The following is a 14,771-nucleotide window of genomic DNA, read 5'->3' as shown; positions in this document are numbered from 1 at the left end:
CAAAACAGGCAAAGTGTTTCAAAGCTAGTGCCAATTGTCATCACATCACTCAAAAGATGCTTAGAAATGTACCTTAGTTCAGGAAAAAAAAAAAAAAAGAATGCACAAAGATTCCAGGAAGACGTGACTTCTGCAAATTCCATGGCACGTATATACTTTAGCAGTGTTTTCCTCATCATCTGTATTTTACATTAACCAAAATGATATTCTAAATGATAGTTTGATGATGAATGTAAATTAAAACTCTTAGTCATACCTTTTAACACCACATGTACTTAATTTAATCATGTAGCTTTATTTTATGAGAAAATAGTCCATTATTAAAGATGACAGAGTGTTTGCTAATAACCACTACAGGCTACAGTGAAACAAGCCTGCATTCAAATAAAGACTTATCCAAACCAGAGGGTCTGACTCCTCCTGCTGTGCACACATCAGACATTACGGTACTACAAGTCGGTAAATTAAAAATGAAATGCTACGTTGAGGTCTGCGAACTTGCAAAGGGACTTTCAGGGTTCGAAATTAACACCAGCCAACCCACCAAGCGTCGGTAAATTTCACATAGTTATACGCCACAGTGGCGAGTACGTTTTTATACACTTAACATCGCTCGACTGCACGATCATCGCTGTCGTCAAACTGCAGTCGCTGACAGTTCAAATCGTCTGAACACTGACCTCGTTGCTATGGTTATTACAACGCCAAAATGGATGACCAGTTGTTTGTCGAGAAGGTGCTCGGTGTTTATCCCTGATTATATGCAGTCAATAGAGCTGAATTATAAAGACCAGATAAAAATGGAGAACGCATGGGTATCAATTGCTTAACAGGTGCAGTCAACTGGAGTATCTAATATATATATATATATATATATATATATATATATATATATATATATATATATATAGTACTGTGAAAAAGTTTTAGGCAGGTGTGCAAAAATGCTGTAAAGTAAGAATACTTTCAAAAATAGATAATATTTTTAATAGATTATATTTATCAATTAACAAAAAGCAAAGTGAGTGAACAGAAGAAAAATCTAAATCAAATCCATATTTGGTGTGACCACCCTTTGCCTTCAAAACAGCATCAATTCTTCTAGGTACACTTTCACAAAGTCAGGGATTTTGTAGGCATATAGTCAGGTGTATGATTAAACAATTATACCAAACAGGTGCTAATGATCATCAATTCAATATGTAGGTTCAAACACAATCATTAACTGAAACAGAAACAGCTGTGTAGGAGGAATAAAACTGGGTGAGGAACAGCCAAACTCAGCTAATAAGGTGAGGTTGCTGAAGACAGTTTACTGTCAAAAGTCATACACCATGGCAAGACTGAGCACAGCAACAAGACATAAGGTCTCTCCCAGGCAGAAATCTCAAGGCAGACAGGGGTTTCCAGATATGCTGTCCAAGCTCTTTTGAAGAAGCACAAAGAAACAGGCAACACTGAGGACCGTAGACACAGTGGCCAAGGAAAATTACTGCAGCAGATGTAAGACACATCATGCTTACTTCCCTTCGCAATCAGAAGATGTCCAGCAATGCCATCAGCTCAGAATTGGCAGAAAACAGTGGGACCCTGGAATACCCATCTACTGTTAGGAGAAGTCTGGTCAGAAGTGGCCTTCATGGAAGACTTGAGGCCAAAAAGCCATACCTCCGATGTGGAAGCAAGGTCAAGCGACTCAACTATGCACGAAAACACAGGAACTGGGGTGCAGAAAAATGGCAGCAGGTGCTCTGGACTGATGAGTCAAAATTTGAAATATTTGGCTGTAGCAGAAGGCAGTTTGTTTGCCGAAGGGCTGAACTGCGGTACACAAATGAGTGTCTGCAGGCAACAGTGAAGCATTGTGGAGGTTCCTTGCAAGTTTGGGGCTGCATTTCTGCAAATGGAGTTGGGAATTTGGTCAGAATTAATGGTCTCCTCAATGCTGAGAAGTACAGGCAGATACTTATCCATCATGTAATACCATCAGGGAGGCATCTGATTGGGCTTAAATTTATTCTGCAGCATGACAACGACCCCAAACATACAGTGAAAGTCATTAAGAACTATCTTCAGCGTAAAGAAGAACAAGGAGTCCTGGAAGTGATGGTATGGCCCCCACAGAGCCCTGATCTCAACATCGAGTCTGTCTGGGATTACATGAAGAGAGACAAGCAACTGAGGCTGCCTAAATCCACAGAAGAACTGTGGTTAGTTCTACAAGATGTTTGGGCCAACCTACCTGCCGAGTTCCTTCAAAAACTGTGTGCAAGTGTACCTAGAAGAATTGATGCTGTTTTGAAGGCAAAGGGTGGTCACACCAAATATTGATTTGATGTAGATTTTTCTGTTCACTCACTTTGCATTTTGTTAATTGATAAATATAAAACTATTAACATGTCTATTTTTGAAAGCATTCTTACTTTACAGCATTTTTTCACACCTGCCTAAAACTGTCTACAGACATAGATACACACAGTACCAGTCAAAAGTTTGGGGAGTACACCTGCTTGAAACCAGGTTTTTCATGATTATCTACGCCTTTAACTGTATAAACTTGTCTATAAACACTAAATATTTCATTATATGAGATGTGTACTTATATAAGCTGATAAGTGAATTGCATTAAAAAAATTATTTTTTAAATGAAAATGTAAATCTTGTCAATTTCAATGAAATGGTCACCCAAAGCAAGGGGATTTCAGTCTGAAGCCCAAGTCAGTTAAAAGTCTGAAATGTGTATAACACGGTGTTAGTACATTGGCCTAAGTATAAAAGTGTCTTTGTTAGATGTTCTCTGACTTAACTAGCATGTTACCTAATTAACCTTTTGTCACCAATTATTGTTAACAGGTGAGGGTCCATGATTACTATAAATATAGGTAGCATAGGCACAAGTTTGTCATTGCTAAATGTAAGGGAGCAGAAAATGGCAAAATACGCTCAGTTAAGCAAAGAAAAAAGACAGTCTGTAATTACTTTAAGAAATGAAGGTCAATCTTTAAGACAAATCGCAAGAACTTTGCAAGTGTCTGTAACTGCTGTGGCCAAGACCAAACGATTTGAAGAAACTGGCACTCATGAGGACCAGCCAAGGTCATGCAGGCCAAGGGTGACCTCAGAATTGGAGAACATGTGCATTCGAGTCACAAGTCTGCGAAACCGGTGATTAACTGCCCCTCAAATACAAGCTCAGCTAAATGCTACTAGAAGTACAGATGTTTCAACATCAACTGTTCAGAGGAGATTGCGGGAAGCTGGCCTAACTGGAAGAATTGCTGCAAAGAAACCATTGTTAAGAGTGCAGAATAAGAGGAAAAGACTTGCCTGGGCCAAAAAACACAGAAACTGGACATTTGAGGAGTGGAAGTCTGTCTTATGGACCGACGAGTCAAAATTTGAAATATTTGGGTCCAACCACTGAGTATTTGTAAGATGCAGAAAGGGTGAGCGCATGAGTTCTGCATGTGTGGTTCCCACTGTCAAGTGTGGAGGAGGCAGTGTCATGGTCCATGGTCTGGGGTTGCTTTGCTGGTGACAGAGTTGGTGATCTTTGCCAAGTCCATGGCAAGCTCAACCAGCATGGCCATCATAGCATACTTCAGAGGCATGCCATTCCACCAGGATTATGGCTAGTTGGGTAGTACTTCATTCTTCAGCAAGATAATGACCCAAAACACACCTCAAAGTTGTGCAAGAACTATCTGGCGAAGAAGGAAAGCAAAGGACAACTCAGTCTAATGACCTGGCCTGCCCAGTCTCCAGACCTCAATCCCACAGAACTTGTATGGGATGAAGTGGACAGGAGAGTCAAAGCAAAGCTACCCACAAGTGCCCTACACCTCTGGGAATTGCTGCAGAAGAGCTGGGAAGACATGTCAGGTGATTTCATGCTGAAATTGTTACCGAATGCCTTGTGTTTGTGAGGCTGTTATGAGGAATTTAGATTTAGAGAAAATTTTCAGTTTTCTTGAACATTGCTTTGATACTCCTAATGTTTTGTTTTCAACTATTTACAGAAATGTATACGACGTAAAACATTGTCAATTATCAAGAAAACCTAATTTCCAGCAAGTGTACTCACACTTTTGACTGGTACTGTTTGTGTGTGTGTGTGTGTGTGTGTGTGTGTGTGTGTGTATATATATATATATATATATATATATATATATATATATATATATATATATATATATATATATATATAATATATATATATAAAAATTCAATATATATAAATGTCAGAAGGACCTCTGATAATTACCTGGGATAAAAACAAATGGACGGTTTGGACAAGATTATATTTCACTGATGTCAGTAAAAATTCCCAAACCACCTGTTTATGTGGGGATTTATAGTCCCGGGCAAATCAAGCTTTAGATCAATACCAGTCAAAGTTCTATGCCAGGGGAAAATGTTTCTCCACCTCAGAGTCTCTTCACACACAACGAATCACACAAGTGCAGGCTTGTTTATTTTGTACATAGCAAACTCACAGTGCTTGAGGTGTCCTTGTCAATTTACTAGGGAATAAATTACTTTGACAGAATTCTCTGTCCAGTACACTGAACGTAATTACACACCCTGTGATAAAGTACAATAATCTTGGCTACAAGGTTATTTGAAACACACCTTGCATCCTTACACAACCGAATGAGTGCCCTGAACTGGAAAAGGTGTGGTTGTACGGTAGAGTATGTTAAATTGCATCAGTTGTTTAAACCAACATGAATCCCTATGCTGTGGCAGTAAATCAAGACTAGATTTGCTGTTTTAATGTTATAGTATCCAGCTTACATATTATAAAGTTTCTCAATGAAAGGAAACTGCCACAATCAGGTTTTATTTTTTAAACATCATGCCGGCCTCAGCTTCTGGCCTGCCACATCAAATTATATTTATTTGTTTTAAAAAACACTTAATGCATTTTTACTGTTTTTGAAATATGTTCAGTTGGATCTTGGGTACATACAGTAGTACTGCAGATTATCAGAAACAATGTGTACCATAGTTTAAATTCATGAAAACTAAGCCCAACCAGCCTGTCTCCAATTCTAACTGCTTCACAATTACTGTTAGCGTACTCTCTCATGGCAGGAAGCTACAAAGTGAACTGAGAATAGGCTGCTTTCTATAGGAACAGTTCACAGGATAGATCTGAGGAACTTATTGTTCTGGCATGTGAAAATACAGTTAGAGGTTTGTTATTAGTTTCCTAATAATCTTGCATTGTCAATGGCTTGCTATAACTGCAAATTGAGGGTATATAAATATTGAAATACTGCACATTTCTTTTAAATGCTGGTGTATAACATTAACGTTGTTGTTTCCTATTTGCTTTATCATCGATTGTTAGTTACTGACCGAGGTTCAGTATGCAAGTTTGTTTTACTGTAACCGGTAGTACTTCTACAAATGTAATTATTACATTAAAGTGTTCTGTATGTGTTACTGGGATTAAAGTGTACAGATTTAAGTGACATTTGCCTGAAGTCATTAAACATTTGTCTTGTTGTCCCTTCTTTTAAATATCGTACTCCTTCGAATGTAATCATTTTTTGATTCTCAAATAGCCTGCATCTTTAATTAGAGTACAATATAGCGATGTGTGTATTAAAATCGGCAACAAAAGACATGACAAATAGCAACATGACTGATTGCCGAGAAAAGACAAAGACATCTGCCCAAATACACAAACAGCAAGTGACTGACTGCCAAGAAAAGTCAAACCAAAACCTGCCCGATCTCGAATCATCCATGACATACAGGCAGCCATTTTCAAAAAATGTGTCATTAGCTTCCTGAGGAATTCTAACAAACAGTACCAGCTTGGACAGAACATCAGACCGCAGTGTTTCTCGATATGCCAAGCAATACCACAGTTCACAAAAAAGGGAGAAAAACAGGTGCGAGTAACCATGACTGGAAATGAGAAGCAGCACATAACTAATGCTCTTTGTGATAGCAGACGGCCGCAAACTGCCTCCATACACTTAATTGAGCTTGTATCCTTGGAAATCCATATTTATTTTAAATGAGGGCATCTTAAATTCAAAGAAATACGGTAGGCTAAATATGTGACAGTTTTATAAAGTCTAGTCACAAATACAAAAAAGTTGTTTTTTTTGTTTTGTTTGTTTTTTTAAAACACCATTTCAGCAAAACACTGCAGGAAAAAAAAAATTGTTTTATTTTGTCAAATCAAGTGGTGTGGTGGTAATGAAAAAAACTGTTACTTGACAGTGGAATAAGAATTTCTAGTACTACTGTACCCCCTGTGGCTGTCTTGAGAACCACTCCCTGTTCACAAGACACGCAGCATTGCAAGAGCACAGAAGTTGTGTTTTATATACTGCGATTTTTCTATGAAAGCTTGAGAATTCAGAGGATACACCATGAATGTTCTTAAGAGTACTGTAGTTATTGGATAAATGAAGCTGAATAACCCATGGGCCCCAAAGAGGTCAAAAGCAGGTTGTTTACAGCTATACTCATGAGTGATGTACCAAAGGACTTTTTTTTTTTTTTTTTTTTTAACAGTTACAATGTTTGGAAATAAAGTATGTTTAAACCTACAGTATATTTAGTAGCTGCATGGAGTGTGCAATGGAAAAATGATACAAAAATGCTTAAATAGTTGTTATCAACGGGGGTCCCCCTCCCCCTCCCCCCTCCCGTCACACAAAACACACACAAAAAAGTAGAATATAACTTGTAGGATTTTGGTTTTATTTAACAGTGAATGCAATCAGTCAATTGGTGATTAACAGAGGCAGATCGAGCCTTGTAGCTTGACTGGTTCTCTAAATTCTTCAAGGTTCCCTGTGACCCCACCTCACCTCAACAAGTGTATAACATACTTTAAGGAAATGTTCCTTTCAGTGCAGTTTCAGACACATTTGCTAGTAAATTTAAGTACCATACTAAAAGTACAATTATAATAAGCAATATTTGGGAGTTACTAAAATATAAAAATAGCTTCTGTTTGTTTTTTTTTCATTCTTTCTCTACAAGCTGAATCCAACTCCTGATGTATAGGGTTTGCTGCATCACAGATACAAAATAATTGCCAACTATTACTGCTGCTTTGTGGAATTCTGATTTTTCTTGCTGTTCTTTCATTTTTGTAACTGCTGAACCCCAGATTTTAAAAGACGTGTATAACCGTGTCAGATTTCTCTGCATTTTAATTTATATTTTACAGCTATTTTTCCACATCTAACATCTTGTCCCATGATAGCTGCCTAGAATACTCTGGCAGCAGGGTGATCCTGATTTCATACCCTGAGGCCAACATTCTTTCAATGCACTACACGCACTGAAAAATAAATACATAAATGAATACATAAACACATTGCTATGAGATTTACAGTCTGTATTTTATTTTAAAACAAATACATTGCAAATATGGTAAATGGCAAACTAGAGTAGCAACACAAATCAAAAAAAAAAAAAAGAATCATTACATTTTTTGTCAGGGAAAGTTTGTCTTGAAATGCTTCTAACCACTAAACTTACATTTTGTTAAAAAAATAAATAAATAAAAATCCCAACGATGAAGTACACGCCTGACCACGAAGTGTTATAAAATTACACAACTGTTTATTTTCTAATCTGTTTATACCTTGGTGACTGGTGTTTTAATTTTTTTTTGTAACTAGATAGCTGCATTTAAATGTCAGATTCATATATTAAAAGCAGTATCACTTATTTGATAATTTACAAAAAAACGTAAAATTCCAGGAATACCTTAAATTTAAATATTACTCAGGCTGTCATTTCTGGGTTTCTCTGTAACCAATAGAAGATCAGCTTCTTCAACAGCTAGCCAATCAGAAGTGATAGGAGAGGGACGTAAACACTTCAGCAATTCAGTTTTCAGAAACTTTAGTGGCTCTCTATAAATATACCCTGAGTGTTTTTCTAGCAACAGAACGAACATAAGGAAAAATAAATAAAAACTACTTGTCTGACGGGCAAAGTATAACAGAAAAAATTGTTGTCCCTCGCAGAAATCTTGTTGTCCTGGGCGTCGGGTGATGCAAATTGCACACCCATGTAACCGATAAAGAATTATTTTCCTTACATCAACATAATTTACAACAAGCCAAAATCACCCAGTTATTGATTTGAATGAACACAAGAGGACCACCGACTATGAAAAAAAATTACAGTATTTGATGCTAAATATCTTAACATTTGTTGTAGAAATGTATGCGTTTGCGGTCATATTTGTTGGGATTGAATTATTCTAATTTAAAGCTGATGCGCCCCTCAACTACATTTCAATCGCATCCTAAAAGACAATTAAGATGACTAAAGCCCCTTTCACACTGGTACTTCTACCCAGATCCAGACCCGGGTTCCAGACCAAGGTTCAGTCCTACGTAGTGTGAAACCACGTACCTGGGTCATATCCGGGTTAACCCAGGTCCCAGTGACCTACCTCAGGATGTGCATAAGAGCTGACGAAATAACTAACTGCTACACCTGCGTGAAGGTTTCTCTTCCGCAAGGAACATTTTTGTTTATTCTGTTCAGCCATCTTGTTGTTGCTTGAGACACATAATGAGCCAGATTGCAGCAGGGATGAAGAAACATGTGCCCTAATCAACACTTGGGCCGACAGTTCAATCCAGAGAAGCATAGATGGAAGCATCAGTAACAAGCTGCTTCCAGGGCATTGATATGCGTATTGTTTACTTGCGTCTGTCACCCTGGTCAACCCTGCTTTAGTAAAAGCAGTGTGAAATCGTGTAGCCGACCCACAAGACACCAGGTCTTGACCCGGCTAGGTTCCGACCAGGTACAGCATGCCAGTGTGAAAGCAGCTTAATTGTTTACTACATTCTAGTCTTTCAGTTTACATTCGTTTCAGCTGTAAATACCTACAGTAGCTATGGGATCAATTATAGGTTTGTACAATAGAAAATACATTTATATTTATTGTCACACAGACAGGCACACTGTGATAGACATTTTTTGCTGTAATTATGCAGTAACATATCCATTTCCTGGTAGCCATTTGAAGCTGGCTGTCAGTACCTGATAGCTGACCTACTCTTGAGTTTTTCTTCAGTAGCATCACAGAAATGTCCCATGAAAGGTGAAAAATTGCTATGCAAATATGACAGCTAACAGAAGCAATGATGGCAAACAAGCTTTGAAATTAAAAGGAAATGGCTGCTGTGCTAAATAGAAGTGAAGCCAGATTTCACCATGGCATCCAGAACTGCAATGTTTAGTGCAAAATGTCTTCTAATATTGTAGCCCAGTTCACTTATCAGAAAGCATTTTGATCTTTGATGGTTCATAACACATTACGGAAGGAAGGTTTGAACCATTGATGGTGCTAATTTGCATAATTTATTGGTGATGTCACCATAGCTACTAGTTTATATTATATTACAGGTAATCCATATAAATGGAATATTCACATGTAGTTTAAAAATAAAATATAAAACAGTAAACAATGTTTTTTATAATTTAAATAAAAATAAAAACACACATTGTTTATGTACATGTAATTGATGCTGCTTTCAATATATACAGTAAGCTTGCATTGCAGCAGCACCTTATTGCAGCCAGTTAAAAGAACTGCAGCTGACTTAGGCAAAACAAAACTTTAAGTCACCGTTCCAAGCAGGTTACCGGTCACAGTCACATTTTACTACTACTAAAAACAATAATATGAACTTACGCTTGTCAAATGATCCTAGAGACTGTTTTAGTGCCACCATGATACAGTTTGCATTCAACTTTTTTTTTCGGTCATTTGGGCATTTAACAAAAAAATCCCAAACAGCAGAGGGGCTGAGACATTTCTTTCAATGCAGTTTACGCTGTACAACGCTTTGCTGTCGAGATGACAAATGAAGAAACTAAAAGGTGGAGGGGCAGACGATGCTCAGTTTTTTAAATTAAAATTATTAATATTAGCATATACTTTGTAGTTTTCAAAGAAAAAAAAAACAAAACACAGTGTGTGAATGCCGCCTGACAAACTCAAAGGTTTAGAACTACCTTCGAATTCCTGGCTAGCAAACAAACCTTCAAACGACTAAACACAGCCCTAATATGAAGTGATGTACATTCCCTTTCCATTCAATCTTTAAAGTTTTTAAATGTTGTCATAACACATAGATAATGCAGGACATGAGTGGTCTGCATTGTTGGATCATTATTAAGGTTATGCTTTTGTCATAGTAAAAAAATATGTAAAAAATCACGACATAGTCATGGCTAAAATAGACAATTTCAACTTAAAGATATTTATTAATGTAATATATTGTAATGTTTAAAATGCATGCTAAACAAACATCTATTCAATGTATTTAATGTTTTCTTTTAACACACGGTTTGAGATATTGCTCTGCTAGTTGCTTAGAACTTCATTTTGACACTTGTAGTTCTATGCAAGTACTCACCTTTTTGACGTTTGCTAACCACTTTAAGTTTGCACTGTCGCAATTCAAAAGACAGGTAATGCTTATTTCCTATTTTCATGCCAAGTGGAAATAAATGGCAAAATTCATGGGTTCCGTGAAAGTCATGACCACTGTGATATAATCATATCCTTAATCATTATCCTTATTAATGTACAGTAGAAACAAATCTCTGTGTTGCCTGGGGTCATAAACTAGGACATCATTCCGAGATGGATATCAGTTGTTCATGTTAGCACAAATGTATTCAATATCATATACTGAGAGAGTGGTTCAAAATGTCTTTGTCCAAATGATGTTCCATCAAACTAACTACAATTGGGCTTTCCAATTACAGTTCATCATTCAAGATACCATTTCAGGATTGACAATGCAAGATAGCGGGGTTTTTTTCCCCTTTTTAAATTTGTACCAATTTATATATAGTGATATAAAATGTGAAGGTAAAGAAACAACCCCACTAGAGACATTCAGTACAACCAGTAAGCCTGATCAAATCCTAACTCCCCTCCGAATACAGCAAGTATTCTTTATGCCTGACTGCTGAAGCATTTTGAAGACCCAGACATGGGCTGGGGCAAAGGTATTGTTGGAGTTCACCTAGTCTGTGGCGTTAATTCTCTCGACCAGCTGCTGAAGCTCAATACCACACTGTTCTTTAACAACGCTACTACAGTTAAAACAACTGCATTGTTTCTGCCGCTGAATAGGCCCGATTATTGGAATTTAGCTTAATGTTGCCTTTGGGACATTCCACTGCGAGAATTAATCTTAAAAAACACAAGCCCACAAAACTTCAAAAACTAAAATTTAAATATATTCAACAACCAGCCCTTTTTTGATGTTCACAACTTGATTGCAGAGTGCAAAGCCTTCAGATTCTCTTCCCCCCACCCCCCCCCAAAAAAAAAAAAAATGTTGTGGCAACAAACAGATCAGGTTTTATTTATAATTGTATTTTTCTTGTTCGTCATTTGTTGTGTATTGTATATTAATGGAGTAATGCATGACAGGGCGTGTTTTGTGCTGGGATAACATCACGCCTCAGGTGGTTGGGCATGAGGCTGCAGGCCGAGTGGGTCCAACACCTGAGAAGTTTCTTTAACCAACAAAGTGTAACAAAACAAACAAACAACAAAAAAAAAACAACAGCAAGAAACATACCTGGCTTACTGAAGAACATTCAGTGGTAGATTACTGACACTGTATGGCAACTCAAATGTAATAATGTACTACTTGAAATGATGCAAAAACAATATCAGTAAATAAATCATCTCCACATACAGTTTATCCCTGATCAATCATGTTCCCCTTCAATCCAACAGCAAGGGCTCATTGTGTTCTAAAATCTTCAGCAATCTTGTAAAAAAATACCTCCGCTCCAAGTCCATTTCCTTCAATAAGACATCCACTGACCTAGCCACTCAAATGGCATTCATAACACTGATGGCATATCCGTCTATCTATCAGTAAGAAGAAAGGAACGCTCTTAAACAATTGCACAAACAGGACAACACACAGATGAATGACTTGAATTGTAAGTTGTCATTCAGTAACATTTTTCCGTAGCCTTTACAACACTATTGCAGACTGTGGACCTTGCCCAGTTTGATCAAATTTATTAGGAAGTTCTGTTGGAACAGACTTATTTATTTATTATTTATATATATATATATATATTATATATATATATATATATATATATATATATATATATATATATATATATATATATATATATATATATATATACACACACACACACACTGCTAACCGATAAAGCAATTAACATACAGTAAGATGCCTTCTTTAGGTTTAGGCAATTCATGATACTTTCAGGAAGTACAGAAAAAATACATACATCTTGGCAATTTCAGCCATAAAAGAAGTCAAATCTTCTGTAATCAACTCTACAGTGCCCAACAGCCGTGTCCAATTGCACTTACATATTTTGCATTGTCTGTTTTATTGTTGATTTACGAAAAAGGCAATTCCCAGTTTGCTTTCATTGCCAATCATAGTTTCTGCTGGAGGGGCAGCAGCCCACCAACTACACTGAACGCTGTTTCCTCTATATCTCTAAATAAAACATGCATTCGTTGGGACCTCAACAAGTACCACCAAAATCCCTAAGCCTTGAATCCTAGATTTTCGAACAGTAATTTTCACAGCTGCACAAAAAATTGCACCTTTGTTACATAAAAACCATAAACAGCACAATAGCATGTATTGCATAAAACATCGCGTTATTTTGATGAGAAAAAAAGGAACTATCCTTGACCAATATATATGGGACACTACACTATTTTATTTATTTTTACAGCAAACGTTTATATAAAATGATCGGCTATAATTAGGTTGTGCTTAATTCACTTGTAATCCTGATGTCAGTGATCAGCCTTAGTATATTGTGCTGAAAATAAATCTAATGTCTGGTTAAAAAAAAAAAAAAAAAAAAAAGCTTATCAAATAGATGTGGTGGGTTGTACAAATCAGTTAACTAAAGACATCACAGCGAGCAATAACGCCGGTAATAACTCATTGATGTAATTCAAGAGGTACGTTAACAAATCGATAGTGTTACGTTTACAGATATTTCAGTATCACCCTTTATCTTGTCCTATCGATTAATGTAGGCTTCCGAGAAGTGCGCTACCTTTCGGACATGCGAAACTGTTGCAGAGTGTTTGCCATGTCTCTTTATTATTACTTACCATAATATAGGCGAGCAGTCAATGCATGCATGCCCACGACATCAGATCAGATAATCTACCCTACCGATAACCGTCAACACTAACTTTAAAGAATAATTCATCCACTGTATCGGATCCTTAGATACTACTGTATATACTGCTGCTGTACACATGTCATTACAGGTTAGTTAGGGCTCTCTCTAACAGAACATACAAGAGAACATGCTTCATTATGAAAAAGGGTACGTATTCAAACCGCTGCTTGGTATTCCAAGTATTAACTAAAAATAAATATAAACCAACTATAATTTGTAACTAAATGTTGATACACATGTCCTGGCAATTTAAACAGTCCAACGTGGTATACCGGTATATCATAATACTACTCGTATAATTACATATTCTGAAATATTTAGAATCTCTAACCTTACCATATAAAAAACATTGGTTGAAAATATATTAGCAGTTCATAAATGTATTCCGAACAACCCTGGGTTTCCGTACCAATCTGTGTTGCTTCAACAAAATAAAAGAAGGACGATTAAAATGAGCAAGATCGAGTACCAAGTAAAACAACTGCAGCTCAAGAAACAGTACTTTATTGAGTACCTGTGATGATAAGGGGCTCTAGTTTAACCACGCTGAAAACATTATTTGAAAAATACAGCAGTTATAAATATATTCCGAACAACCCTGTGTTTCTGTACCAGTCTAATCCCCCCGTTGGCTCACTGGCCTTGAGAACTTTGTGTCTGTGAGACTAAGACCCTACAATACCTTCTAAGTCAAATACAACATGTTTTGTGTTATTATTTATTTATTTATTTCTCTCACCGGTATCCCGTCAGTCTTGATGTAAAGAGCGAGGTTTTTAGGTTGCGATCAGGTCCATTAGCATGGGAAATGACAATCCGAGGCCCAGGGTTTGACTTTACCGTCTCAGCTGTGAGCAGCGAGGAGCTGGTCTCGGTTAGCAACACACCAAGCAGTCTGACAAAAGGCTGAAGACGAGCCGTGCAATTTAAATGTAAATGCAAATGCATAGTAGACAAACACAAAATAGCGGTCAGATAACTTACCCCTAATCCCAGCATCTCGAACACTGAACCCCCTACAACAACGTGAAACCAGTTCCTTGAAAGCCAGCAGAGCTCCGTTTGTTATAACGTGTTGTGTATATTTAAAATCAATGGAGAGAAGTACAGTAGTCTATACCTTCCGTGTTAATGTGTGTATATTTCCTTAGCGCTGTTCCCTAGAAGCGTCACTGGAACTGCAACTCAGCGAAATCACCATCCTCTCTCCAACTACTGCGGCTGCGCCTTAAAACTGTTGCACCGTCACTCGTGTCGTCACAGATACCGCTGACCATAAGACGAAGAATAGCTGGTAAATGCGATAAAGTAGTTTTGGTTTTCTTTTAGACCGAGAGAAAAATTCCCTGCGGTCTTGCAACTGTCTTCACTGACATTTTACTACCCTACATAGATTACCTGTTTATTATCTCAAAGATAATTTCCGCAAATTTAGCTTATAAATCTCAGAACATATCAATAATAATAATAATAATAATAATAATAATAATAATAATAATAATAATAATAATGCATGTTTCATTATTGATATACATTGG

General features: G+C 37.0%; 1 protein-coding gene across 2 annotated transcripts in view; it reads right to left on the bottom strand.

Moving 5' to 3' along the window:
* The window catches only part of LOC121314803 (SNF-related serine/threonine-protein kinase-like), a 60,252-nt gene extending 45,805 nt beyond the window's left edge, over positions 1 to 14,447 (bottom strand). The window contains exon 1 of one of the 2 annotated variants that reach the window (XM_041248491.1): positions 14,218 to 14,447. The gene's annotated coding sequence lies outside the window, so the exon portion shown is untranslated. The remainder of the gene's footprint in view (positions 1 to 14,217) is intronic. The other variant, XM_041248492.1, reaches the window with a different exon arrangement.
* Between the last annotated feature and the right edge of the window lie 324 nt (positions 14,448 to 14,771).

The sequence above is a fragment of the Polyodon spathula genome, chromosome 4, assembly GCF_017654505.1.
Source record: "Polyodon spathula isolate WHYD16114869_AA chromosome 4, ASM1765450v1, whole genome shotgun sequence".
NCBI lineage: Eukaryota > Metazoa > Chordata > Actinopteri > Acipenseriformes > Polyodontidae > Polyodon > Polyodon spathula.
Note: the sequence above shows the minus strand (reverse complement) of the source record. Positions and strands in the feature narration are given on the sequence as shown.